At 40.0% G+C, this 27,310-nt stretch overlaps 1 non-coding gene across 1 annotated transcript; it reads left to right on the plus strand.

Annotated features, from left to right (window-relative positions):
- Window positions 1-3,711: 3,711 nt before the first annotated feature.
- Trnas-cga (transfer RNA serine (anticodon CGA)) lies at window positions 3,712-3,786 on the plus strand. The gene has a single exon. It is a non-coding gene; the product is annotated as a tRNA-Ser (tRNA).
- The last annotated feature ends 23,524 nt before the right edge of the window (window positions 3,787-27,310 follow it).

Below are 27,310 nucleotides of genomic sequence, written 5' to 3' on the forward strand. Positions count from 1 at the left end.
TAACTTTTAGCTTGGTACTGTTTGGTTTTCTGTTTAAGTAAAAAATAATACTGTTGGTTTCTTTTTTACATTTAGGGTTAATTTATTAGTCTATCCACTGGCATACAAGCTTAAGTGTTTCCTCAGATTTTTCATTGAGCACACTTTGCAACTCAGCTTGGATTTAGATGTTACTGTCATCAGCAAACAATACACATCAATGATTTTCCACACAGTGTCACATGGTGAATCAGTACTAACAAAAGGATTAGGCCCAGCACACTTCCTTGGGAGACTCCTATATTGATGTATTCTGAGTTTGAAAGGTATGATTCGAGTTAGTTTGAGTGATCTCCACCTGTTGGACCCTGTTTTGCAGGTAATGCTTGTTATGTGCTCTCCTTTGTCTAGTGCTTCGAGAATAGCATTAGAGAAATGAGCTACAGCTGAATTTGTGCTTTTGCCAACCCAAAAACCAAATTGCTCTTTGCTCAGAAGATTGAGCTTTAAGTACCGCATGAGCCTGTTTTCCATTATGGTCTCTATGACCTTTACAAAGGATAAGAGTAACGAGATTTACCTGTAATTTTCTATTATTTCTGGATCATCTTTCTTATCTATAGTTGTGATTTTTGTATGCTTCAGTAAGTCTGGGAAGCAACCTGTGGAGAAGGATTCATTGATGATGTGCACTAAAGGCTCTTTGATGTTGTCTAAGCAGTCCTTCAGTAAGCACCGGGGGTGCCAACTTTGGGGGGTGGGGGGGGGGGGGGGGGTGGGTCCATATTGGGGGTCTGGCCCTAAGAAATTTTCTTAATTTTAGATGGAAAAATAGTGAGTTTAAAATTTTTTTAAGAATTTTAGAGTCATATGCTCAACATTAGAACCCCGAAAACTGGACTCTCGATAACTTGACGCTCTGGGGAAACTCAGCAAGCCGGACACATTTTTTGGCTTTGAAATAAAGATAATCATGCTTATCATCTATTACAGAGCAGTGAATATACAGCCCTGAAAAGACTGAAATTATATTTAAATAAATCATAAAGTATCATGAAAAGAATAAAACATAAAATATTGCTGTCACACAGTAATAGCACTTTTATTAATAAGTGAAATGGCTAATTTAAGCTTACTTTGAATAAGGCTCAAGATTCACTAAACAAAAACAATAAAACAATGCTTTAATGCTTTAATACAGTTAATACAGTTAATAAATTTCATATAGTATGCCGAATAATTTCATATAAAAAGTATGTAAATAGTGGGTTTTAATTGGGTTTTCCACCCTGAAGATATTTAAGTATTTGAAAATAATACAGTGATATAGTAATACAGTACTACACTAGTACTAATACTTTGATACTGAAAATTTAGCATTATGTATGTATTTATAAAGTAGAGAGTAAAAGATTTTTGATATTGCTCTAAATGCCATTATCTGGGCTCAAGTTTCTTTAAAAAGGTGCAAGTGTCAACCATCTGACTAGATTACTGAATATGAAGTCATTGATGACTGGGCATGAAGAACAGCCAAGTTGTTCAATTGCTTTTGCCCCATTGATGATCGGAGATCATCTAAGGGAGCTAAATGACCATTCTACTGTTGCTGCCATGACTGGAACTACTTGGAGAAGTTTAATGTACTTCAATACTTCACATAACATTTCTCCAACTGCAGACTTTTGTGTAATGTACTTTCTCACATCATGCATGTTTTTTAAGACCAATTGTTTTTTTATTGGCAATATTGGCTAGCATATTCAAGTGTAAGTGTAGTCTCTCAATCTCTAGGTCATTTTTGAAAGACTCAGTTGATTTTTCCCAAATTTGTTTCACCTCTGTTTACTAAAAGCAAGCACTCTTGTTCAACTGTAATGACCTGTGTGAGTCCAGTTGAAACAAACTGCTCAGTAATGCAAGATTGCACCATTTCACAAACTTCAATGTAAATAGCTTTGTAGTATTCCTTTTGGGTTTTGAAAGTGTGTGGTGAGCTGGCTTCATTGTTTTCACACTTCTTTGGTATACTTAGATTCCAAGGAACCGAAGGATCATCAACTTGTGAAGTTTTTCTTTTAAACACAATTCCCAAAGTGTTCAAAACTATCACACATTCATTCAATATACTACTCTAGCCCTCATATATATTTTCAGATCAGCAACACTTAGATGAGGGCATTGAATCTTTTCATTGACAATCTCTACAGGGTTCAATGCATGGCAATAAAGACTTAAAAAGAAATAAGTCTTGAATTGTAACATTGACTCAAGGTAGCCTGCACATTCATAACCTGCCTCTGTTTTGTCCTCTGCAGAAAATGTTTCAAAAAACTCTAGAAGTTCTTCAAAGTTTTTAAATATTCTCAAGGTACTACAAAATCACATAGTCTGTCAAGTCGAGCAAAGGGGTCATAGTCCAGCTTGGTCTTTGGCACTCTCACAATGTATGCTTCTGGAAAGTCCCATCCTTTTGTTGGATTCCCTAATGGTGTTTATTAAGTCCTTGGCTAAAGCCATAATGTCCCTTATAAACTTAAGTTGTCAGAAACTGTCTACAACTGCCAAGTCTAACCTGTGAGCAGTGCAGTGCATATACCGTGCTTTTGGTTGTATATCCAAAACTAACTTTTTTAATCCTTTGAACTTACCTCTCATATTTGAGGCACCATCATAGCACTGTCCTCTGAAGTTATCCATTGACAAATCAAGACAAGCAAAAACAAATTTTAAAATACTAGAGTTTGTGATTCAGCCTTGGGGGTCTGGTATTAGCCAATATAATCTTCCTTGATGGTTAAGGAATCATCAACAGTTCGAATACAAAATGACACATGTTCATTAATCGAATAATCACTTGTTTCATCAACCATAATAGGAAAATGTTCATTCTTCTTGATTGAAGCCAATACCTTTCTCAACACAAACTTTCCTAGTAGATCAATGATCTCATTTTGAATATCATGAGGCGTCCACTTATACCCCAAGCGCCCTAACCAATCTTTAAACTCATGTATGTCATTCTTCTCGAGTTCCAGCAATTGGAAAAAAATTGAGTTTACATCTTCCTGCCCTCTAATTGCTAGTCCTTGTTGCTATAGAAATTGCGCAGTAGTAAAAATTGTCTCAAGAGCTAAATGGCCTTTCTTCATATCACTGTCTGACTGTTCATTCAATTGGGACTCCACACTTCTGAAACTAAATTCTATCACTAACTGAACACCTTCTTTATGCGTAGGCATATTTTCATGAAAACAGAATTTTTCAAAAGCTTTTTTCCAATTAGAAAACCCTACAGAAGTAAATGAATCTTCTTTTTTTGAAGAATTGTAATAGAATTTTAGCATCTGCCTCTTTCCAGGTTTTGCAAAAAAATTTTTGGTTGATTCTTCATATTCTAGCCATGTATATTTGATCATTAAAGTCTTCTGAAATGATCTTCCCTTACCAGATTGACCAGGTTTTGGCTGTGAATGGTTGTCACTTGAAGAAAATGAAGCAATTGATGACACAATGATTCCAGAATGAGATTTTCACTCTGCAGCGGAGTTTGCACTATTGTGAAACTTCCTGGCAGATTAAAACAGTGTGCCAGCCCAAGACTCAAACTCGGTATCTTTGCCTTCTGTGGGCAGGTGCTCCACCAACAGCACAGGAGAGCTTCTGTAAAGTTTGGAAGGTAGAAGACGAGGTACTGGCGGAAGTAAAGCTGTGATGACGGGGTGAGAGTCGTGCTCGGGTAGCTCAGTTGGTAGAGCACTTGCCCTCGAAAGGCAAAGGTCCCGAGTTCGAGTCTCAGTCCGGCACACAGTTTTAATCAGCCAGGAAATGAAACAATAATTGTTGGAGGTTGACTTGCAGTATCATCAACTTCCAAGTGCGCCTTTTTTGGTATCAAATTTATCCATTGTAAACTTAATTCAGAATACACTAAGAGACTAAAGTAAATGAATAAAATATAGTCATACAAAATAGTCCACTAGACACTAAAGTCAGAGTACTAAACATGTCTGTAGCATGCACTGAATGAAACTACCCACACTGAATGACTGTGACAGCAGGGTGGGCTTTATATAGCTGCGGTGTCATAATGTCTGAAAGCATCAAGGCGACGCAAGGCGGAAGGTTCCAGGCACTTCTGCTCTAGTCCTTTTGATGTCACCACAGCCTCAGTGCTGGCCTACCGGTGCCAGTCTTTACCCAAAGTTTCACACACTGGGTCAAATATTAAGTGTGCCTGCAGCACTGTAACACTATCATGATCACACCCCTCGTTTTCAGTTAACCTGCTTACTACCATAATAATTACTTGTTTTAACTCATTACTGAATGTATTTTAAAAGGTAACTATTGCAAACAAGGAAAATAATAAAGTCCAGCATAATTTTGTGATTTTACAAAGCGTAATATAACTTATAAATTTCTCAAAATGATTTTTTGACAACCTTGGTCCTCCTCAGGCCTCATGGAGTCGGTGCCTGTGTAAATGCTTTGTTCTGTTGAACTTTGCCAATCAATATTGCAGCAACATAGCAACCAGACTACAAACAAAGTTTGCTAGTTTTTTGGGGTCATTTATTTTGATATCATTGTGTTGAAACTGTATATTTACTGGCTATAATTTTTTCCTATTAGTTTCCTGTTCAGTGATTTTCCATACTGCTTTGCTTTTGTTATTAGTTTTTTTCTATAGATTTGTCATTTTGGTACCTTTTAGTCATTAACAATACTTTTCTATAGATCTTTCTGTATGTATGATAATAGTTATGAAATGCTGATACGTTACGGTAGTTTTTCATTGAGCTAAGGTGCAGTAAGGTTTCAGAGGATTTCCTTATCCCATTGGTTACCCAGCTGTTATTGTTGCATGAGTTAGTGATTCTTAGAACTTTAGGAAACACTTCTCCAAATCTGAATTTAAATATTGACATAAACTCCCGAAACTTCCCATTTATCATAGTTTCCTCTTACATTTCTTCCCATGTTTCACTGTTAATTAGTGAGGCAAATAGAGCTCTTTTTGACTTAGAGAAAACCTTACTGTACTTAGGTATAGAATTAGGTAATAACACTAAAATACACAAGTGTAATAACTGACTGGAATGGTCTGAGATGCCAAGGTCATCTATTATAATGTCACACCTATCTTCCTCTCCGTCCATTAGCATATGGTCAATACTTGATGCTGAATGTCTGGTTATCCTAGTGGCAGCGTTAATTAATGGTGATATGCCATAGGTGTAGATAATGTTATGAAAACTATTGCATGACATATCTGGGTTCATCATGTTAATGTTCAGACCTCCACAAATGATGATTTTGCCGTTGGGGCTGTAGACCATATCTAATGCTTGGGTTAACTTTGCAGTGAATGTGTCCATGTCACCACTGGGAGCATGACAACTACATAGTACAGTTAGTCTTTGGAATACATGTAGGTTTTTTATCCCTAATGCTGATATTTCTACGTGTTTATCCTTGCTTAATGCCATAATCCCATCACTAATTTTATACATAATCCCCTCCTCCACATATTTCCATGATCCACCACATTTCATAGTGTTTCTACTGTAATTACAGGCTAGAATGTATGAATATAGTACTAAATTTGTTAATTCTGAACTGTTACACCAATGTTCTGTTATGCAGACAAGTGAGCTGTCAATAGACTGGAATTCCACCTCTAATTGTTGCACTTTGTTTCTTATGCACTGCATGTTTTGGTGGAAGACTGAGAAGCACTGAGCACTGCTTACCTTGTAATCTTGATGTTTCTCTTGCCTTGGTCTAAAAAATCCTTTTGGTGATGAGGTGTTACAGTTATCCTACCGACTGATGCAATGGCCACTATTTCTTCTGTTGGATCCTCACATTTTCTTGCTGTTTTTGCTGAAGATGATTCTGGCACTGACTCTTCTTGTTCAAGTGATGATCCTGGCTGTGCTGATGCTGTAAGCTCAAAATTTATGATTCAGTTTTCCTGCAGATCATGTCTATGAGGCATGCTTGTCACTACAATATTCGGCATGTTGAGGTTCAGTAGTGTTGTTTTTAGACACTGTGTGGCAAATTTACTCTCATTTAAGTATATGTCATCGCTTCCATATGTGATTATGAACATGTCATTCTTAGATAAGTCATTTAGTGAATTACTGTTTTTCATTATCTGGGTCAAAGGCATGGTCAGCTTAGTTATTCCTGTCGCTGTAAATGACGAACTGTACTCATTTGTTTTATCAGCGATTCTCTTGGTCACTACCACCAAGTAAAAGGACTCATTTTTTGCAGTTCCCTGTTTTATTGATTGTTCAAATTTTCTTGACTGTGCATTTTATTTGACCTTTTGTCACTGATTTTGGGTCATCTGTGTTTGGTTCTAGATGAAGACTGTAATAAAACAGCAATTATTTATTTGATAGTGGTATCACCAGAGCTGTACTTACTGTTTGTTTACATGCTTTAGTTGGCACATGCCACATTTTGTGCATAGAAAGACTGTTTGCAGGAACCTCTTGTGCTAGGTGATGATTTTGCTCCAAGCCTTGGTATTTCTTGTTATTTCTTCTAGAGTTCTTGGTATTTTGTGGTTATGATCACTAAATCATATGAAAGAACCCTTATTATTGTTTCTTCTGGTTTTAGTGCATTCAGTATTTCGTTTCTTGTGGCACTCGTAAAGCACTGCTGGTATGTCTAGTCATGATACTTCAGATTCACTTTTACACATCTTATTGTGTTACCACAACTTGCACTTAATAGACAGGATACCTCGCTTGACCTTTCTCACACAAATATCACACACTTCACCATCACCCCCCAGGGGATCCACAACTCTTTTGTGGATACGTGCGTAGTGAGCACGGGACCCCGAGCAAATGTGGCCTTCCTTCCTTTCCGGGCTGTATACCTTCCCTTTCCGCATCCTTCCCCATCCCCCATCTTTGCCCCCCCCCCCTCACCTCTGGCTCTTTCCTTCCCTTTCTCCCCCTCTGGGAGTATGGTTTGTGCCTACGTCCGGAGACGGACGCTTGTAAATGTAATGCATTCTTCGCCTTCCTTGCTTGTATGTCTTCATCCTTCCTTTGCCCTTCTCTTTTCCTTACCTCTTCTCTTCACCCTTTAATCCACTGTGGCGTTTGAGACCTCTCTTCTTTCCTTTCCCTTTCTCTTTCTTCCTCCCTGTGCATGTCTGAAGGCCAACCCACGCACTTCCATGCGTAGCCGGTGACGGGGTAACGCATAATTCCCCACCCCGGGTAGACAGGTAGGACACGTACGTACCCCCTGGTAACGGCCAGGCCCAGGGAGGGGTGATTACCCGAGCTGATACCTTCCAAAAGTGCCGATTGGTCCCTCCATCCGTTTGTCGGGAGGTGTGACCTGAGGTGTGAACAATCACCTAAGGCTGTGTCTTCAGAGAGGGCCCCCACAAGGGAGGAGCGCGCCATCGGAGATGCCGGTAATCGTGGGGGATTCTTCCGCAATGGTTTCCTCACCTTCCACTATGTCTGCTCACAAACATAAGTTCACTGAGTCCCAGCCACAGTCAGTTCTTCCATCGTTGCCACAGTTCCTTGTTGTTTCTCGCTCTGACGAAGGTCACGACTTCTCCACGGTCAACCCTTTCATTATTCAGAAAGGTGTCAACGCAATTGCAGGTCCTGTAAAGTCTTGTTCCAGATTACGGAATGGCACCCTGTTGTTAGAAACAGTCAGTGCCCTCCAGGCACAAAAATTTCTGCGTACCTCACTACTACACACCTTCCGTGTCCGGTTGGAACCGCACCGTACTTTAAATTCCTCGCGTGGAGTCGTTTATACACGCTCCCTCGATGGATTGTCTGATGAAGAAATTCAGCACTACCTGTCTGACCAGGGCGTAACGGCTGTTCATAGGGTTATGAAAAGGGTTGACACGAACATCATTCCAACCTACACTGTCTTCTTGACATTTGACTAAGTTCAACTCCCATCGAAAATCAAAGCAGGCTATGAGATAATTTCCGTTCGCCCTTACGTTCCAAACCCTACGCGTTGCTATCGGTGTCAGCGGTTCAATCACACCAGCCAGTCCCGTTCCAATCCGGCCAAATGTGTTACGTGTGGCAAGGATGCCCATGAAGGTGCTTGTCCACCTCCATCCCCTCGCTGCATCAACTGTATGGGTGACCACGCTGCTTCCTCTCGAAATTGTCCCGTTTTTAAGGACGAAAAGCTCATCCAGGAAATTAGAGTGAAGGAAAAGGTGTCGACCTTTGCTGCTCGAAAATTATTCGCCAGTCGACAGCCCACCGTGCCTCAGAAAGGAAAATACAGCACTGTCCTTGCTTCTCCTCGGCCAACAAAGGAAGCGGCCATGCAGACTTGCGACCTCACCTTTAGTGCCACGGTTGTCAGATCGGCCAGCGCAAAGATCGCCCATTCACCCTCACCACTTTCGCCTGCCCACTCTCTGGCTCATCCTTCGTCGAGTTCTGCTAAATCTCGAGCCCAAAAGTGAGACACCAAGACTTCGAAAAAAGAGCATACTCGTGAAGAGTTTTTACGTACGGCAACTTCCCAACCATCGGTTCCTCCTTCCTCTAAACATCATACTTCCAAGAAGGCTACAAAGAAACCCAGTTCCTCTCCTTCTCCGCCAAGGCGTGTCCCATCTACAGCACCACCTGACGGAAATCGCCGTCGGCCGTCTTCTGTGTCGCCGATCAACCGGCCGATCGCTGGTGGCAGGAGCTGCTCCTGACCAACCTATGGATCAGGATCTTCTGCCTTCGGCTGAATGCCATTCCATGCTGTCGGTCGCAAGCTCGGAGCAGTCATTGAGTTGACAGCGACCTTGGTCACATTCCTCCATTTTCTGTTCACCCTATGTTCATTATCCACTGGAATATCCGCGGTATTCGAGCCAATCAGGATGAATTGTCGATCCTCTTACGATCCTACTCGCCGGTCATCTTCTGTCTTCAGGAAACAAAGCTGCGTCCCCATGATTGCTTTGTTCTCCCTCATTTTCAGTCCGTCCAATATGATCTCCCCTCTGTTGAAGGCACTCCAGCACATGGAGGACTCATGATTCTTCTCCGTGAAACTTTCCATTATCACCCAATCCATTTAAACACTTCCTTCCAAGCTGTCGCCGTCCGTCTTTCCTTTTCCGGATACACGTTCTCTCTTTGTACTGTATACATTCCATAGTCCACACCAATGGCACGAGCTGATCTCCTTCATCTTCTTGGTCAGCTTCCACCCCCATATTTGCTGGTTGGGGACTTCAATACCCACCACACGCTTTGGGGATCTCCACATCCTTGCCCACGTGGCTCACTATAGCTAGACGTCTTCCACCAAGCAGATCTAGTTTGCCTCAACACTGGGGTCCCTACATTTTTGTCTGCCTCCACGACAAATTTATCTCATTTGGACCTTGCGGTCAGTACTGTTCTGCTAGCTCGGCGCTTCGAATGGTTCGCCCTTGATGATACACACTCGAGTGATCACTTTCCATGTGTCCTTAGACTGCAGCCTCAACTGCCATACATGCGCCCGCGACGCTGGAAGTTTTCCCAAGCCGATTGGACACTTTTTTCGTCTCTAGCGACATTCGATGACCGTCACTTTCCCAGCGTCGACGATGAGGTCACACATATTACCGACGTTATTCTTACAGCTGCGGAACGTTCAATACCACGCACCTCCGAATTGCCCCGGCGCCCCCCCAGTTCCTTGGTGGAACGAGTCACGCCGTGATGCAATACGTGAGCGGCGAAGTGATCTCCGCGTTTTCCGCCACCATCCTACTTTGGCCAACTGTATCCGCTATAAGCAGTTCCGAGCGCGATGCCGTCGTGTCATCCGCGATAGCAAGAAGGCAAGCTGGAAATTCTTTATTAGCTCATTTAACACGTTCACTCCCTCCTCGGAAGTTTGGAGTCGGCTTCGACGGTTCTCAGGGGCGCCTAGTTTCTCCCCGGTCTCTGGGCTCACTGTCGTGCATGACACATTAGTGGACCCCATCGCAATTTCTAACTCGTTGGGTCAGCACTTTGCTGAGATTTCGAGCTCTTCAAATTACCCGCCAGCGTTTCTCCTGAAGAAACGTGCAGCGGAAGTGCGACCTCTTGCTTTCTCCTCTCAAAATCGCGAAAGCTACAATACTGTTTTCTCCTTGCGGGAACTCCAACATGCACTCTCTTCTTCTCGCTCCTCCGCCCCAGGACCAGATGATATCCACGTCCAAATGTTGCTGCATTTATCCACCCATAGTCTGTGTTACCTCCTTCGCCTTTATAATCGAATTTGGACCGACAGTACTTTTCCCAGACGATGGCGGGAAGCTATCGTCGTTCCTGTTCCGAAACCTGGAAAGGACAAACATCTCCCCTCTAGCTATCGCCCCATTTCTCTCACGAGTAGTGTCTGTAAGGTTTTGGAGTGTATGGTGAATTACCGTTTAGCGTGGTGGCTGGAATCCCGCAGTCTTTTAACACCTGCCCAATGCGGATTCCGAAAGGCATCGTTCTGCAGTTGACCATATTGTTGCTCTCTCCACTTATATCATGAACAATTTTCTCCGGAAACGCCAAACAGTAGCAATATTTTTTGATCTGGAGAGAGCATACGATACCTGTTGGAGGACAGGCATCCTCCGCACACTGTTCTCTTGGGGCTTTCGAGGTCGACTGCGCCTTTTTCTTCGCGAATTTATGGCAGAGCGCACATTTAGGGTGCGGGTGAACACTACTCTCTCCCGTACTTTCTCCCAAGAAAACGGGGTACCCCAGGGCTCCGTGCTGAGTGTTGTACTGTTTGCCAATGCCATCAATCCAATCATGAATTGTCTCCTTCCTGATGTCTCGGGCTCCCTCTTTGTGGACGATTTTGCGATCTACTACAGCTCTCAACGGACCAGCCTTCTTGAACGACGTCTTCAAGGATGTCTAGATCGCCTCCACTCTTGGAGCTTCGAAACCGGCTTCCGTCTTTCTCCCAGTAAGACCGTTTGTGTTAATTTTTGGCGACGTAAGGAGTTTCTTCCGCCCTCCTTACATCTAGGTCCTGTCAACCTACCGTTTTCAAACGTCGCTAAATTCTTGGGTCTTATGTTTGACAGAAAACTGTGCTGGTCCTCCCACGTTTCCTATCTTTCGGCTCGCTGTCTGTGATCCCTCAACACCCTCCGTGTCCTCAATGGTACCTCCTGGGGAGCGGACCGAGTGGTCCTTCTCCGCCTCTATCGCGCCTTAGTGCGCTCGAAATTGGACTATGGAAGCATAGTCTACTCCTCTGCTCGGTCGTCTATTCTTCGGCGTCTCGACTCTATCCATCGCCGTGGATTACGTTTAGTGTCTGGAGCTTTTTACACCAGCCCTGTGGAAAGCCTTTATGCTGAGACTGCTGAAACTCCGCTGTCCAATCGGCGAGCAGTCTTTCTGAGTAGTTATTCTAGCCATCTGTCTTCCATGCCTGCTAATCCAGCCCATGACATTTTTTTCGACGCCTCCTTTGATGTAGGGTATGTAGGCCGCCCCTCCTCCCTACTACCACCGGGAGTCCGCTTCCATCAACTGCTCCATTCTCTTTCCTTCCGCTTTCCTAAAACCTTCTTGACAACTTGGGGTACAGCACCGCCTTGGCTCCATCCCCGGATCTGCCTGCTCCATGACCTTTGTCGATTTCCCAAGGATGGTACCCCTTCACTTGTTTATCATCAGGCATTTGCTGCTCTATGTGCACAAATGACGGACGCCACATTTATTTACACCGACGGCTCAAAAACATTGTTAGGTGTAGGGAGTGCCTATATTGTAGGCGACACCCCAAATCACTTTCGGCTTCCCGACCAGTGTTCGGTTTATACTGCGGAGCTTTACGCTGTTCTCCAGGCTGTGCACTACATCCGCCGCCATCAGCGGATACAATACGTTACCTGCTCAGACTCTCTCAGCTCTCTCCTCAGTCTCCAAGCTCTTTATCCTGTGCACACTCTGGTCCACTGGATTCAGGACTGTCCGCGCTTGCTCCACCTGGGGGGCGTCTTGGTGGCGTTCCTCTGGCTCCCGGGACACGTTGGTATCTGTGGAAATGAGGTGGCCGATATTGCAGCCAAGGCTGCAGTCTCTCTTCCTCAGCCAGCTATTCAACCGATTCCCTTCGCCGATCTACGGAGCGTTCTATGTCAACGTGTTGTTCATTTATGGCACACGCATTGGTCGACACTTACCCATAATAAATTGCAGGACATAAAAGCTCTTCCTTGTGCTTGGACCTCTTCCTCCCGAACGCGTCGTCAGGAGGAGGTAATTTTAACTAGACTCTGGATAGGGCACTGTCTTTTTAGCCATCAACATCTTTTAAGCGGCGATCCTCCCCCACTCTGTCCCCACTGCTCTCAGCTGTGGACGGTAAGACACCTTTTAATTGAGTGCCCCTATTTTAATCCGTTATGCTCCCGTCTACAGCTATCGCCTGATATATCGTCGATTTTAGCAGATGACACGCGCTCAGCCGACCGCATTCTCAAGTTTATTAGTGCCAGTGAAATGACATCAGTCATTTGAATCTTTTTTTGGGGACAACCAACCGCTTTCTGCAGTGGATTTTTAAGCCTTCCTTCTGCTTTTATTTTCTTCAATTTTATGACTTTCGTTCCCATTGCTGCTGGTTTTCAATTTCGGTTTTTTACTGTTTCCTAAGTCACGGACCGGGCGCTAATGACCATAGAATTTTTGCGCCCTAAAAACCAAAACAAAAAAAAACTTCACTATCACATTTTACAGTAACTGAGACATCACTACATGAAGTAGTTTCACCCAGCACCTTCTTGAACTGTCTATAAAGGAGATAGCTTACAAATAACTTGTGTAACCAGTTTTAGAAAACTGCTAAAGTGTGTGGGACCCTTACCAAATAGGACTAGCAAGGCATATTGAATCTGTACAGATAGGTGCGTTATGAATCATGTTTGGATAGCTCACTCCACAGACGACAAAGGTCCCAGTTTAAGAGTCTGCGTCTGCCATGAAGTAGTCCTGAAAAAAATTTAGGCCACAAGCAGATTTTTTTATGATCACAACATCACATTCTGACAATCCTTGTAATGTTATGTGTGCCTCACTACTTTTTTTTTTTCTTTAACTAATTTGTGCCTGATTTTATTCTGAAAAGCTCAGTAATGTATGTAAATATCAAAAATGTAAATGTGATTCAAAAAGTACTTGAGGTGAAGTGAAGTGCAGCTGTACAGCAAGAAACTCTTTAAACTCTTTAGCTCACAATCCCCGCAAAGATAGTATTAGAGAATCTTTGAGTATGGACTCAAAAAAAAAAAAAGAAGACAATTGATTTTATTTAGAAAAAGACTGTTAATCTGTATCTTGTGGAAAGAGGACGTGTTGCTAGGTCATCGCTCGGAATGCATTGTTATATTTTATGAAAACTGATATTCTGATGATAAAACCGAGTGAAGTATGTGTAAGAGTTGCCAAACATTTATTTGTACAAAATTTTTGGAAGTGAATACTAGGAATATCTCGTTTTTGGAAAAGGAGTGGAACTTCATTGTCGTTGTCGTCTATGAAATTGGCTCTGAGCACTATGGGACTTAACTGCTACGGTCATCAGTCCCCTAGAACTTAGAACTACTTAAACCTAATTAACCTAAGGACAGCACACAACACCCAGCCATCACGAGGCAGAGAAAATCCCTGACCCCGCCGGGAATCGAACCCGGGAACCCGGGCGTGGGAAGCGAGAATGCTACCGCACGACCACGAGATGCCGGCATGTCGTCTATCAATCGGCAGAATTGTAAGTGTACAAAGCTCACTAAAATACAGGAAAAGAAATGCATTCTCTATAGTTTTCATTCAATAAGTAACAACCTCTCATAATTTCTTAATTACAGTAATTGGATTATGTTCTTGTACAATAGTGTGGTGCTGTACTCCACTGACCAATTTTGATGTAGCAGGACGTGTAGTTTGAAGGAAGTTTGTGTGTCAAGCAATCTCCTTTTCTTGCAAATAGCAGATTGCTGTTTGATCTTGCTTACTTACAGCAGTGGTTCCTTAGGTATGAAAAGCTATGAAAACTTGGGCTCAAAGCTATCTGCAGTACGGCCAAGTATTGCTAACAGAGTCATATTTTAAACCTTAAAGAACAATAACTTCCTCCAAATTGCAATACGTTAACGACTGGTGCAGAAGCTGATCATTCAAGCAGGCAGCAACAAAAAATTCAGGTACCCGTTATGACTTGAAGTAAAAATCTCAATCAAAAATCAATCTCTCTCTCCAAACACATATATAAATTTTCATATTATTATTTTAAAAAAAGGTCTTTTTACATCCTGTACATCCATCAAAGTATCTTAGCTCATTTGGTGGCATAGATGAAGTGAGAAATCTCAGAAAACTATCCCGGATATTTTGATGTACAACACAGATTACACTATTTACATTCAATTTTACTTTTGCACCACCGAACCAGAGGTTGTACAGAGTTTCAGGGAGAGCATAAAGGAACAATTGACAGGAATGGGGGTAAGAAATACAGTAGAAGAAGAATGGGTAGCTTTGAGGGATGAAGTAGTGAAGGCAGCAGAGGATCAAATAGGTAAAAAGACGAGGGCTAGTAGAAATCCTTGGGTAACAGAGGAAATATTGAATTTAATTGATGAAAGGAGAAAATATAAAAATGCAGTGAATGAAGCAGGCGAAAAGGAATACAAACGTCTCAAAAATGGGATCGACAGGAAGTGCAAAATGGCCAAGCAGGGATGGCTAGAGGACAAATGTAAGGATGTAGAGGCTTATCTCACTAGGGGTAAGATAGATACTGCCTACAGGAAAATTGAAGAGACCTTTGGAGATGAGTATGACTTGTATGAACATCAAGAGCTCAGATGGAAACCCAGTTCTAAGCAAAGAAGGGAAAGCAGAAAGGTGGAAGGAGTATATAGAGGGTCTATACAAGGGCTTGAGGACAATATTATGGAAATGGAAGAGGATGTAGATGGAGATGAAATGGGAGATACGTTACTGCGTGAAGAGTTTGACAGAGCACTGAAAGACATGAGTCAAAACAAGGCCCCCAGAGTAGACAACATTCCATTGGAACTACTGACGACCTTGGGAGACCCAGTCCTGACAAAACTCTACCGTCTGGTAAGCAAGATGTATGAAACAGGCGAAATACCCTCAGACTTCAAGAAGAATATAATAATTCCAATCCCAAAGAAAGCAGGTGTTGAAAGATGTGAAAATTACCGAACTATCAGTTTAATAAGTCACAGCTGCAAAATACTAACACGAATTCTTTACAGACGAATGGAAAAACTGGCAGAAGCCAACTCGGGGAAGATCAGTTTCGATTCCGTAGAAACACTGTAACCGTGTGGCAATACTGACCTTACGACTTATCTTAGAAGAAAGATTAAGGAAAGGCAAACCTACGTTTCTAGCATTTGTAGACTTAGAGAAAGCTTTTGACAATGTTGACTGGAATACTCTCTTTCAAATTCTAAAGGTGGCAGGGGTAAAATACAGGGAGCGAAAGGCTATTTACAGTTTGTACAGAAACCATATGGCAGTTATAAGAGTCGAGGGACATGAAAGAGAAGCAGTGGTTGGGAAGGGATTAAGACAGGGTTGTAGCCTCTCCCCGATGTTGTTCAATCTGTATATTGAGCAAACAGTAAAGGAAACAAAAGAAAAGTTTGGAGTAGGTATTAAAATCCATGGAGAAGAAATAAAAACTTTGAGGTTCGCCGATGACATTGTAATTCTGTCAGAGACAGCAAAGAACTTGGAAGAGCAGTTGAATGGAATGGACAGTGTCTTGAAAGGGGGATATAAAATGAACATCAACAAAAGCAAAACGAGGATAATGGAATGTAGTCAAATTAAGTCGGGTGATGCTGAGGGAATTAGATTAGGAAATGAGACACTTAAAGTAGTAAAGGAGTTTTGCTATTTGGGGAGCAAAATAACTGATGATGGTCAAAGTAGAGAGGATATAAAATGTAGACTGGCAATGGCAAGGAATGCGTTTCTGAAGAAGAGATATTTGTTAACATCAAGTATAGATTTAAGTGTCAGGAAGTCATTTCTGAAAATATTTGTATGGAGTGTAGCCATGTATGGAAGTGAAACATGGACAATAAATAGTTTGGACAAGCAGAGAATAGAAGCATTCGAAATGTGGTGCTACAGAAGAATGCTGAAGATTAGATGGGTAGATCACATAACTAATGAGGAAGTATTGAATAGGATTGGGGTGAAGATAAGTTTGTGCTACAACTTGACCAGAAGATGGGATCGGTTGGTAGGACATGTTCTGAGGCATCAAGGGATCACCAATTTAGTATTAGAGGGCAGCGTGGAGGGTAAAAATCGTAGAGGGAGACCAAGAGATGAATACACTAAGCAGATTCAGAAGGATGTAGATTGTAGTAGGTACTGGGAGATGAAGAAGCTTGCACAGGATAGAGTAGCATCGAGAGCTGCATCAAACCAGTCTCAGGACTGAAGACCACAACAACAACACCACTGGAATCCAAAATTGCTTGGTGTTTATTTAAAAAGATCTGCCATAAGAGAGAGAGAGAGAGAGAGAGAGAGAGAGAGTGTGTGTGTGTGTGTGTGTGTGTGTGTGTGTGTGTGTGTGTGTGTGTGTGTGTGTAGTTTCCTCTAATCTTAATGTTTGTGTATAAATGTAATTTTGTGTGTATGTCTGTTTGTGTAGTCTGATTCTTTGGCTTTCTTATCTGAATATGGGATATAGGTTATTGGAAACCATGGAAACCAGGAAGGACATCTGCAATAGAAGTAGATGAGTATGGAAAGAGGTAATAAAGGATAGGCCTGCAGATGAGATGTAAGAAAGAAAATAAATAAATTGGTTGCTAAGATCAAAGAAGAGAAAGACAATAGCCCCAAAGACAGGAAACCCTTCCCACCCCCCTTCCCCAGGATCCCTACCTTATAGGTACTTGAATGAGATGCCGGAGGAGGTTTGTTGTTAAATCATCCCCTACAGAATGGACATTCCCACATTCACCCTTGAGGTCCCCAAACCAAATCTTAGTAACCCTGTGGAAATGGCAAGTGATGAAGAATCAGGCACACTTATTTGTGAGGGTTGTTTGAAAGGTGTGGTGTGTGTTTTGTGTTTGCCACGATTTATGTGTTCTCATAAATCATGCTGTTATCTACAATACCCAACCTTTCAAAACTGATACAAAGTGTCCTGTCTACATCACATCTCATAAAAGGTACAAAATATTCTGTACAAAGTAGTAAACCTATATACTATGTTACCACAGTTGTTTAATTAGTTATATGTTTTTGCTAACTTAATATTTCCTTCAGTCCACTAAGAAAAATATGCATCAAGAAATATAAATTGGAACTCTTGCCCAAATATAGTACATTCAGTATGAGAATAATATTCTCATGACATCAGAAAATATTTTGAAAGTTATGTGCCAGGACACTGTTCTCCATATTTACCTAGAAATATGTGACCAATGAAAGGATTACCCAGCATCTTTCAAGAGTACCAGTGTTGGAGTCATCATAATGACACCTTATATCAATAATACATACAAAATTGATGACACTGATTTTACCAAGGCCTCTACACACAGGTTTGCAAAGTAACTGGTGAAGAGATTACATACCAAGATCATTCCACCAAAAATATGACCTGATTATACATGGAGATAATGCTGGTTGAAACCGAGAGAGATAAGATCTGACCAGGTGCACTTAATATATCTTGTCCCAAGGCTGTGCCAAATGACAACATGTGTGCAAATTTCCACCTCATGCTGCAGCCGAACAAAGTTGGGACAAGTCCAAATTGGGGACAGGTAAGTGTGAATGCACTGTGCAAATACCTACCTCATACATGCTCTTGCTGAGTACATAAGTGAAGTACCAGAAACATGTATGCAGAAGCTTCATTACTCCACCAAGAGATTTTATAGGGAGTCGGAGGTTGTTAGTAGTCTGACTGAATGGAACTAGGAAATCCCTCACCAGGAATCATTGGGGATGACGTAATCACAAATGCTATTCAGTACTATTTTTTTTTTTTTCATAGTATCTTTGAGTGTGCGATGGTAGAGTAGCTTAAGATTTTGGAGGAATTCAGTGCATAAAAGCTATTATAGAAGAAACACCGAAAACAACTCAGGACCCCACGGTCGTCACTCTGGCCATTAATTCTGAACATTAATGTCCCTGGGGGATATATAACTTTACGTCCTTTACATTAGAATTTCCCTTTGCTGATCCAGTTGTAGGATCCATAAAAAATAATGTCTTGGGATGGATCACCTTCTGTGGTTCTTCACATTTGTGTGTCTCTTTTTTCAGGGCAGAGCTTTGAAGATGATGATTTACAAGAACTAGGTCATCGATCTTGTACTGAGGTTCAACAGTTTTTTCATTATGTTTACTTACTTTTGATTTCTAAGAATTTAGTCTAGAAGGCACAACAATTTCTTGGTTCATTTTGTAATTGGCACTCAGTTGTTCAGACCAACTAAATCGTCTAATGAGAAGTTCTCCTATAAAGGGTTCATCCATTACTTCTAAAAGATGTTAACCCAGTTCATACATGTGGTAATCCATTTAGAATAAGTTCAAAGTCTTTAATTTTCATTGCCCATAAAGTATGTTTTTCATGACAGTAGGTGCAGCATAGTTTTCCAATTTCCTTCATTACTCATTCACAGGGGTTCGAGGATGGGTTATAGTTGCATATTAATGCCTGACAAATACCTTTCCATACTAGAAACTCTTTAAACTTGTTGCTCATGAATTGTGGGCCATTATCCATAAGAAACCAGTTTGGTTTACCTAGTTCTAGAAGGTATTGTTGTAAGCAGTGTACAACTGTCTGTGTATTTGCTTTTTTGATGGGATATAGATTAATATATTTTGACCAGCGTTCTATGGTGACCAAAATGTATGACACTCCTCCCTTTCCTTTTGGAACTGGTCCAAAAAACTCTGCTGCTGTGAGATCATGTAACAACTTAGGAATAATCAGAAACATTTTGTATTTCACATGATTATGATCCTCTTTCATCTTCTGACAGATTTCACAAGTTCGAATCAAAGATACTACATTATGCCCTAGATTCTTAAAATTAAAAATCAAAAAAAACTTATTCATATGAGATCTACATCTACATCCATACTCCACAAGCCGCCTGATGGAGTATGGTGGAGGGTTCCTTGAGTACCTCTATCGGTTCTCCCTTCCTATAAACGTTTTCATTCTGAAGTGTCCACATCCTGTATGAACATACCAAACAAGTGCGTCTTCCATTACGTTGGGAATGCATAAATGCCAACATTGCAATGTTATGCTGTCTCTCCAACACAACTTATGACCCATAATTTTCCATTTTCCCACTTGATTAGGAAGTAAGGAATTCCAGATACACATAGAAAACATTTCTGTAAAATAGGGATCATGATGGATATTTTCTGTTGTTCTTTGAGCCATCACGTGTACCCTGATCTTTGTATATTCTACTGACATAAAATTAATTTCAAAAATTAAGCCATGTCCTTCTGTACATTTTAACTCTTCTATTCCTATGGGTAACCTAGACAAAGCATCAGGATACAACATGTAAAAGGTTCTGAGAATATTGTAACGATTATCATATTCCTGTAGGAAAAGCATCCGTCGCGTTAATCTACTGTGTAACACTCAACTGTTCATTAGAAAGGATAGAGCTTGATGATTTGTATAAACATGAATTTCTGACCGCAATACTAGTGTTTGAAATTTTTGGATATTCCATACAATCACCAATAGTTCTTTTTCAGTAGCCATTTAATTCAATTCATGCTTATTTAGACTACGGCTAGCAAAAGCTATGGTTTGGTGTTCTACACTATTTACATCCCATTCTCCTTGGAAACGTTCTGCAGCAGTTCCATAATCAGATGCATCTGTTGAAATTTTGAACAGTTTGATAATAACTGGATGACGTAATATGGATGATTCAACAAGCGCACTTTTCACCTTTTCAAATGCATCATTTGCTTCTTGATCCCAAATCCACAGTACTCCCTTCCTTAATAAACGTAAAATTTTCAGATCATTTAGTTCATGACATCTTCTCTACTTTCGATAGTATCCAGGCATACCTATAAATCCCTTCAACTGTCTTACATTTCTTTGGTGTGAACAATCTTTTATAGCTTTAATGTGTTCAGGGTCTAGTTTAATTCCCTACACCTCTGCAAAATGACCTAAAAACTTAAGCTCTTGGGATGTAATGTATGATTTAGACAGTTTCACAGTAACACCTTTCTCTTTAAATCTTTTCAGAGTTATGCGTAAGGTGTGACAATGTTCTTCCCAAGTAGCCGATATTATTAAGGTATTGTCTACACATATTATTAAATCCTTCAATAAATCTCTCCCTAATGCTTCATCCAGCACATGTATAAATACAGATACAGAAATATTAAGTCCAAATGGAAATACATTGAAATGATATGGTTTACTATAAAATAAGAACGCTGTATACATTTTTGTTTCTGGATGTAACCTGATTTACCAATAGCCCAAAGTCAGGTCCACTGTGGTGAAAAACCTTGCTTTCTCAAATTTGGATAACAATTCTTCAATGTTAATCAGTCTGTCTCTTTCTGTCTCTATCTGCTTATTCAACATCCGGGTGTCTAACACTAATTGTACCACACCTGTAGCTTTTTTCACTGTGACCAAAGTGTTGTTCATGACGCTGCAAGCTGTGGTCTGTTATATTGTTATCGATCATTTGATAGATTTCCTCCCTCATTGCTTCTTTTGAACTTACTGGTACTGAATATGGCTTACACAAGAATAGAGTGTAATCATTGATTTTGAAATTACAAATATAGTCACTGATTTCACTGGGACAATCGGAGAATTCCACTTCATACTTCATTAAAATTTTATATAAATTTCACTTTTGTTGTTTGGTTAATATTAGTGACTCATTAACTTTGTCTTGTATGTCAGTTCATAGTGTTCCTGGACATACATTATCGATCCCTGGTGATAATTGTACTGTAACTGTTAATCGCATACACTGACATTTTGTTGTTTGTTTACCAATGTAGCTGTCTGTCACAAACTGTTTCAGTAAAAGGAACAGTAGATGCTGGATGCAAAGAAGATTCTGAAAATTTAATATGGCTTTAAATTCTAATAACCAATATAAACCAAAATATAGATCCCTATTAATATTTTCTACTATTAAAAGTGCTTGACAAAATAAGATATTTCCAGCACTGCACTTCACGTGGGTTTCATGTTTCACAACTTTACTTTATTACAGACTAAACAGCACTTACTGCTATTTCCAGTAACTGGAGTTTACATAGGTCATTTAGAACAAAAAGTAAAGAATGTTCTAGAGATGAGTGATACTTCACTACCCGAGTCTATAAGTATGTTAACTTCAGTAGTTTCCATAGTCCCTGCTATTATAGGTTGTGAATTGTTGATAACTAGGTTTGGTTATCCCAACAGTAACCATTCTTTTGTAGGTAGCCTGTGCATGAAAATAACATACTTATCATTAACCAGGCCTCCTAGTGAATCTCTATGACCTGGACTCTGGCCCTGGATCCAGATCACACCACGTTTTTCTCATTATTAGTAGTCACAGGTTGGTAAACGAATCAAGATACTACGTTACCACTTTGTACTCCAGTATTACTTGTTACAAATTCCTGTAAAGTTACTGGACCTAAATTCGAAGGTGGATGCTTCTTCTGATGATTGTTGTTACCATTTTTCTATTGCACTGGTGTACAGCAGCTAGATTGACTTCATGCTTTTTGAAATTATTCCCACTATTCCTTTTGAAATTCGAGTTTTCCCCTTGATGTAAAGTTTCATTACAGTCTTTATTTGGGGCATCTAGTGCGTCAATAAAGGATAACAATTCTTCAACCGTTTTCCAGCCACTACACCAGATGCCTTGTCTTACATAGATGGATAATTGTCTAATCAAAATTTGAACAAACCCCTCTTCCTCCATCAGCTTATCTAAATACTTTGCCCATATTAGATGCCAGTCTAAATATTGCCTCACGGTACCCTAAGTATTATTGTAATATTTTGGGTCCCACAAATCTGATATTAGTTTCTCCTGCACTCCATCAGACCAATATTTCTCTTTAAATATTGCGAACTTTTGTTCATGGGTAGATTTCCAAAAGAAATTTACAGTACCCCATTATGAGGACTTCCCTAAAAGGTACCCCACAGAAAATTCAATCATTTTAGAAACTTCCCAGTTCTTCAGCAAAGCTTTTTGAATCTTTTCAATAAATGAGTCAGATGCATCTCTCCGTCAGGCTTGAATTTAGGGAACAGTCTCGATAACCCTGAATTCACCCGCCATTGCAAATCAGAAACTACTTCACTAGTCAACACAAAATTGGGTGAAGTTCCTCATTTTTCTACTTGTTCCTGGATAAGTTTGACTTCTCTCCAGGGTTCGTCTATGCCATTCCTGATATCAGTAAATTTGGAAGAAGCCATAGACAATGCTTTCCTCTATGTTATTCTCTCAGTGACTTTCCGATCTATAATTTCCTCTACCTGCTCCTCCAGACTGCTTACATTTATGATATCAGAGCTTGCTATCTTCTCTTTGAAGCTTCTTTCTAAACTGTCTACTTGTGTACTTACACCTGTAATTTGCGATCGAATGTCAGGCATTAATTTACTATGCTTATAATGCTCTCTTTCAAAGTATGCCATCCCTGCTTTACAGCATTAAACTAAGCATGACATACATTCTCCAATGATCCTAACTTTTCGTTAATCTCTATTTCTACTCTATTACATTTTTCCTCAATATTCAATTGTAACTGTTTTGTCAAATTCTGAAAGTTATTTGTCTGTTTTTGGTTGAATTCAGCATACATTTGATTTACATGAATGCTTAAAGAATTGGTTAGTTCCTTCTTTAAATCTAATTTCAGATTTCCAAATTTACCATTTAGAGAGACAAATTCAGTCCTTAAAGCATCCATGCCTTTGCATAGATTACTAAATTCTCTACTCTGTGCATCAACCTTGGCACTTAATAAACCCAGTTGGTTGCGTGGCTATTCAAGGCTTCCCTCTGGGCATCTAATTTATCATTTAATTGAGCATTTACTAAGTCTAAGTTAGGACTCTGGGTATCTATTTTTTCATATACAGTTGCACTTAATTCCTTTCTTAAAGTAGCATTTTCAGCTTTGATTAGATTTACTAACCCAGTCTGGCCCTTCTTTACTAATTTTTATAGCCATGCCTGGTTCTGCAAGTTTCTCCTACTTGGTGTTCCCGACCCATAATTTTACAAGCTTTAGTACTTGTGAGCACCTAAAAATTAACATTCTTATATTAATACGACATGGTATAAGCCATTGAATGATCATTATCAGTGTAGTTATTATACTTAAAGTTATGTTTTTTGCTAACTGGGCTTAAAATTTGGGCTGTGTCATTGAGCATAAGTGTAATCAGCACCGGTGAACAGCAATTGGTGCTGGTGGCATCAGTTGTTGGTTTCCACATAGGCGTCGGTGAGCGGATGTGGAAGTAGGTGAGCACCGGTGAACAGCAGCTCGTGCCAGCAGTGTTGAATGCTGGTTTCTGCATCTGTGTACCCACAATGTGTGACAACTGTATACTCCCCACACCAGATCTCCTTAGTCATACCATTCTAGGCATATCTCTTCTTAATCTAATAGGTCGAGATCTTCTCTCCAGTTTTTCCTTATTGTGGTTTTTCCACTTCTTCTCCCTTATTTACAGTTACAAATTTTCTTCATTGGATATTTAGGCAGTATCCAATTCCTTGCAATAGTTCTTTTGTATTGTTATGCTCAGTTGCTATTGACACACTTGATAGATTATTCTCTTGTTTTTGTATCAAAATTCATTTTTTCCTTTGGTCGTTTCACACTGGTCACTACATTCTAATGTTTTTGACCACAAGAATGTGTGAAGTTGGATTGCAACCTTCTCACTTCTTTTACATGCGTGCACAGCTGATCATCTTGTCTGGATAGCTAGCTCTATGTCAGTCTCCAAAAACTTCTTCTCCAAAGAATGATGGTAGTTAAAGGAAATATACAGGGTGATCCAACTGAAGTTTTGGATGAGATTATCTTGAAAACTATACATTGAGTAAAAGTAGTGGGTAAGAAGAGTTCATACGCTCAAAGGGGCACATCAAATTATACTAGACGTAACCTCCAGCCCCTTCCCCATTGAGTGGGGCAGGGGGCAACTTTTAAATCTTGAACAGAAACATCCATTTTTTATTCCAGATTTGAATTCTCCATAAAAAAGTAATCGAGTTTTGTCTGAATCAGTTTTTTAAACCATGGACAGATGGCACTGAAATAGAGAAAAAAGTAAAATTGGGGTAGAACTCTGATTTATCTAGAATTATCCAAGAAAGACGAGTAAAATCGATAAAGAATGTGTACCAATTGTTTTGTTATGCGAAATTAACCTATTTAGCATTACCCAGGAATGACAACATGGATGTAGTGGAATGATATTCCCATGGGTTGCTTTATTAGTGTGAGTCCCCTTGCCTCTCACATTTTGGGGTGCTTCATTAGTGTGGGTCCCCTTACCTCTCACAGTTTGGGGTGCTTAATTAATGAAATTAGCCACAAAGAAATTGTTGAAAATTATCCCCATTTGCTTCAATGCATAAAGTCAATTGTCTGCAAAAGTTGTACACAGTTTTGAGCAGCACATCCTGTGGTATGGCTGCACATGCTCTTTGAATGCGTTGCTCCATATCGTTTCAGGTTGCGGGCTGTCTTTCATAGACAATATTTTTTAAATAACCCCACAAGAAAAAATCAGGAGATGTTAGGTCTGGTGAACATGGAGGCCACTGAATTGGTCCTCTGTGTCCTATCCACTGACCAGGGTACCGTAAATTTAAAATGTCATGCACATTTTTAGCATAATGGGGAGCTGCTTTGTCCTGTTGGAACCACATTCACTGCCTAGTTTCTAAATCAACATCTTCCATTAGCTCCAACAAATCGTTGCAGAGAAGTTGTAAATAAGATTCCCCAGTGACATTTCACACAAAAAAAATATGGTCCTGTCATGTAACCATTTAAAGTTTCACACCAGACCATTAACCACCATTTGTGTTGATTGTCAATATTGGTCCCCTGTCAAACCACACTGGCACAGACCCATTGACAATCATGATGATTTAATTTTCCATTATCTAAAAAAATCGTTGTCACCTCTTGTGATTTCCAAGGCCCATTGGCAGAAATGCACGTGTATTTGCATATCTTTCAGCATTAATGGCTGTGTCAGTGTGATATGATAAGCATGATATTTATGTGCCTTCAAAATCCTCAAAATAGTCAATTTCGGTATTCCAGTTTGTCTCTGAATCGCATGACTACTAATTTCAGAATCCAGTTGAACACAGGCGAGAACGGTATTGGTAACAGCGTAATTTTCATTGTATTCACAATGACAAGTTAGATGGTGCACATATTCATTATTTGAAACTGCTCTCAACAAGCTCGAAATGTTTTCGCTTGAATGTCGTCTGTTTGGGAAACGATCGGCATACAATTGCGCAGCTGCATCATAATTGTTATGACATTCACCTAAAATTAACATCACATCAACAGTCTCTGGAGGAGGATAGTGAGCCATGTTTTACTAAAGAATCATTTTCTTTAGTCAGTTGATGTTTATGGTTCACAATCGGAAAGTGAAGTGACGTCAGACCACAATGAACCGACCTTTATACTGAGCATAGTTCGCAGTTTGGCGATGGTAGCACCACAGTCAGGTGAGTAATGGTATTGTGAAGAGTTCCATAATGAAACTTTAATACCGTTCCGCCTCCCTCCATCAAAAATTGTGGCGGGAGGATACATTTTGTAAAAAAAAAAAAAGAAAGAAAAAAAAAAGCTTAATTTGGTGTAATGAAAGAATCGGTGCACATTTTGCATCAATTTGATGCTTCTTTCTCTAATCATTCTAAATAAATTGGAGTTCCTCCCCAATTTTAAAGTTTCTTGAATCCAGTGCCAGCTGTCAATGGTTTAAAAAAATGTATCAGATGAAACTTGATTACTTTTTTATTGAGAATACGAATCTGCAATAAAAATGGGGTTTCCATTTAAGATTTAAAAGTTGCCCCTCACGCAAGGGGGTGGGGGATGGGTGTCATATGTAGTATTATTTGCTGTCCCCCTTTGAGCTTATGAACTCGTCTTACCCACTATTTTTACTCAATGTATAGTTTTCGAGATAATCTCATCTGAAACTTCAGACGGACAGTTCAACTTTCATAAAGAAAAAAAATAATCAGTTCACACATGAAGATTAGACTTCTTGTAAGTCATCCGTATCATCTCACATTAGACACAAATTAAGATACATTTACCACATAGTTGATTCAACAGCCACAGAAATAGTGAACAAGTCTTGCCTCTAGTACATCTGTGTTAAAAGTTGTTAAAAATCTCTTTTCAACTCAACTGTTTATTTCATCACTACAATAAAGTTATGAAACAGCAAAGAACAACACAGAAGTTTCTTGGGGCTGCTGTGTTCTTTCATTACAATTTCCTTGACATGACAGACAAGTGCCGTTGGTTCCATTCGACTGCCATGTCTACGGTCTTCTCAGTACACACTTTAGACCTGCACACACAGACAGGTGACACACAGTAGATAGGCTCCCTCACACTTATATTTAAAATATCGTGTATTCGAGAATGTAGAAGGCCGAGTGGTTCTAGAAATTACGCGGAGATTCTCTAAACACTATTGGAGATATTAATGTAAAGTGACTCATTCCACATCATTAAGAAACTAAGTAATTGCAGTTGATGTTGCTCTGCACTTGACAATTTAGAATTTAGCATTTTTCACTCTGAGCAGTTGGGAGTCAGTAACAATTTTGTGGCAAGATTTTGAAATTCTGTCCATTTTCACTTTCTCACTGTGCTCCTTTGTTTTTGCATGTTAAATTAAATCACTCTTATGCACATTGAGACCAGTATGAAGTACCCAAAGTATGCCTTACTGTTCTGCCAGATTGATTGGTGGCTAACCATTCTGAAAACAAATAAAAAAGTAAACCAGCTTTTACAAACATTTATATAATTACAAATGCAGCAAATGTTGTGTAATTTTCCTTCTTCATGCTAGCATATAATGAGATATTTTAAAATGTATTTATGTATAGCTTTATGAAATTAATAGAATATTTCACAACACAAACAACAGTTACATTATA

Source organism: Schistocerca serialis, unplaced genomic scaffold, assembly GCF_023864345.2.
Source record: "Schistocerca serialis cubense isolate TAMUIC-IGC-003099 unplaced genomic scaffold, iqSchSeri2.2 HiC_scaffold_871, whole genome shotgun sequence".
NCBI classification, from domain to species: domain Eukaryota; kingdom Metazoa; phylum Arthropoda; class Insecta; order Orthoptera; family Acrididae; genus Schistocerca; species Schistocerca serialis.